This window comes from Aplysia californica, unplaced genomic scaffold, assembly GCF_000002075.1.
Source record: "Aplysia californica isolate F4 #8 unplaced genomic scaffold, AplCal3.0 scaffold00054, whole genome shotgun sequence".
Lineage (NCBI taxonomy): Eukaryota > Metazoa > Mollusca > Gastropoda > Aplysiida > Aplysiidae > Aplysia > Aplysia californica.
The window spans coordinates 1,062,478-1,065,934 of NW_004797324.1; positions in this window are offsets into that span (position 1 = coordinate 1,062,478).

Below are 3,457 nucleotides of genomic sequence, written 5' to 3' on the forward strand. Positions count from 1 at the left end.
GAGAGAGAGAGAGAGAGAGAGAGAGAGAGAGAAAGAGAAAGACAGAGAGAGAGATTTTAAAGAAACGTTTCGTTTTGACCCACCTTGCTGAGTTTTCCTAGTTCATCCGTCAAGTCCCAAATTGCTAATGAAGGCGGACTCCGTGAACATCGACTATAATGATAGGGCTGTTGGTTTAATGTGTTGTTTTATACACAATGCGACAACACGCATCTATTGTAGTGGCCAACAATAAAATTGTCACAAAAAGTTCCACATATTTGTTGTACTCAGAGGGTGGTATCATTAGTTCCCGTTACTAAAACCCGTGACACAAAGGCGTGGGTTGGTTGATGAAAGGTTGAAGCAATGAATAAACAGTTGAAACAATGAGAAGTATCCGAAAGAGGTTTCACGTGCTCGTGGTTTCTTACACCTCACCATTAACAGCAAGATAAGGCCTTTGAGGCCGCGCGTGTATGAAGCGTGCGTCATACTTTAAAAAAGATGTTGTTAGAGTATTACGGCACTTCAAACACAATTAGGGCATATACATGTCGAGCGTCATACTTTACAGAGGAAAAAAAAAGGAAAATTTACAAGAGGTGTCTTAAGAGTTTTATGGCACTTCCAAAAAACAGATAGATCATGTAAATTCTGAAGATCAGAGGTGTTACTAGACAGTAACACACAAAGCGAAAAAAATAGGAGATTTGAAGACGATGAATGTTCGATAGGAAAGAACAAGCAAGTCAAACCAGAGCGCCCACCAACCCCCCAGTGTCACACCTATCACGTTGGCTTCTCATTCTACTCGTAACATTCATTTTTGCGAATGCTCAGATGGGTCCCAAGTACTTTCTTTCCTGCAACGATTTAGAAAAAAATTAACGTTCGTGTTTTACATCCTAACCATATCATTCTTATCATTAAGAGGCAAGTTTTGCCCTTTCCGTTAGGGTCAACTCGGGCTGAGAGTGATAGAATGACCAAGCAGAAAGACCGAGACACTAGATGAAAATCACCCCTACACGGGGATTGAACATGAGCCTCGTGCTTGCGACGGTGAAACGCCTGACCGCTACACCATAGATCAGACTGCCGTCCTCCTTAAAATTCATCTCTATGTAAAGTAGTTTTTATAATTTTACACGAGATTCCCCCCTCCCCCTAATTTACAAAAAAACCCACCCAGCAAAACAAAACAAACAAATCCAGGAACAAAAAAAAGCTGAATGATTTTACCAAGAATACAAACTGTTTGCAAATACTCGAAGTCAATATAATTTTTTAGAATACAATTTTGATTATCACTTTCTCATTAACTTTGAAGAAAATCTTGTTTTCTTGATAACAACATTTTGTTAATTTTGGGGTTCTTCTGTAAAATTGCTAAAACTGCATACTATACTTTTAGAAATGACAGCAGAGACTCCTGTGTCTTTTATGTTGTATTAGCTACTGATTTTAGTACACCTTTACCTTTTTGTGAATGCTCAGAAGCGTTCTACGGTTTTGCCAGATTTTCATTTAAAACCACTCTTTGCAAATGTATTAATGCGTCTTACTTTCAGTGTCAATCCCTGGTTCCAACTTTTCCTTTGTGAATTAGATTGGTCAGAATAGAAAAGTACGTGCACTTTGGCAAAGGTTAAATCACTACAGTCCACGCCCTTAGCTCAGTAAAAGGGATAGGTGAGTGTGTGTGGGGGCGGGATTTACCGGCGACGCCCCCACCTCCTTTCCCCTCCCACAAGACGTTTTCTTTTTCTTCTTTTTTAGTTTAACAGAAATATTAAAATTTGTATTGTCCTTCTACAGGGCTGTCCTGACTTCTTTTTATCGACGATGCTTTCTCGTCAGCAGGTTTTTGTTGTGTTGATTGACTCTTTAAACCAAAATAGTCGAGCCTGCCCTACCAGCCACCTGTGCTTCTACCCTTGTGGATTGTTATTCGCTATTATAATGGTGCTGTCCAAAAGGACGGCATGAAAAGATGACCACTTTTCTCATCTAAAATGGGTAGGTGTGACTGAATAACAACACTTTAATGAAAGAAGAAAACAATCAAGACGAAACATTTACTAAAAATTAAGAAATAAACTGATTGGATGAGAGGTAAGGAGCTATATACCAAGACATACCTGTGATTCTATCCAAATGCGTATTAGAGAATATGCAGCCATATCCGCAAAAGTTCCAATTTAACTAGATACGCTCCCCAAACTTAAAAAGTAAGCTATGACATTTTTAAAAAAAAGCAAACTTTGACCTCCATTTAATGTACGGTCCATTTAGAGCAGAGATCACCGAACCAACTAAGCCCGCGGACTAGATCCGGCCTGTGAGGTCATTTCATTTGACCCGCCTCCATACAAACAACAAACAAACAAAAACTTAGAAGATAATTATATTTGCTGCATACCCATTACTTGATCACTAATATAAATTAATCATAATTTCATTGACATCTACTGAGCAAAATAATTGTGTTTTTTATGGCCTTCTAGCAAATTGTATTATTACACTTGCCCGGCTTCGATGGGATAGATCAGTACACTGTACTGAACAAATATAGCAATTCGGCCTACTTTAGAGGCCCTCTTGAAAGAAAAACAAAGAAGTATGGTGACCCTTGATTGAGAGGCCTGGTCCAACCTCGATGTGTTTTCAGTTCACGTGCATTTTTTAAGCTTAAAGGGGTTAAACTCTGATTTACTTTTTCGTTGAAGTGAAGTCACCCTTTTCAAAAGATAAGGTTGTGGGTGACGGAAAATACCGTGTGTCTCAAAGTTCACCGCACTGCACCGCTGTGTGTTTGCTTGCAAAAGACTGCGGGCAACTGAGAAAGGGGTTGCGTTTATGCCTGTGTGTGTCAGCGTAAGAGAAATAGAGATTGTGATGACTATGTATGGGACTTGTGGAATATCGTTCTTCAGCCCTCACACCTGGGATACATTTACTTTGGACTTTTGACTAGAAAGCTACTTTTGGACTATTTAACAGAATGGGTCCTTTTTGGACCTGTTGTGTCCGTCGATTTCTTGCTTTCATTTCGGAGTTTGATTTTTAGCATCGTATCTTCAGTTTGCCAAATGAAGTCCTTTGAAATAGATAAAATTTGCGATTCTGAAAGTCTGCTGTGTAATAGTGTCCCCACGCTCACCACGGGGAAGTTGAAGTTGGACGTAAAGCAGAATAAATGTTCTGGCTTCATATTATTATTTTGCTCCAGGCTTAAGATTTCTTTTTGAATCACCCTGTATTATAAAAGTAATGCAGGTGTGTTTGGTAGAGTAATACCAAATTCACACTAGCCACTCTAAATATTCCATACTTTTGTCTTTCCTGAGTTGGTCAAGTTGGTGACCGACATAGGCACAGTTGATGGTCCAGTTCACAGATCTAAAGACCGTTTCAAAAGATAGATCGTTTAAATATTTTCAAATAAGTTGTGAGGAATGTAGCATTATAAATA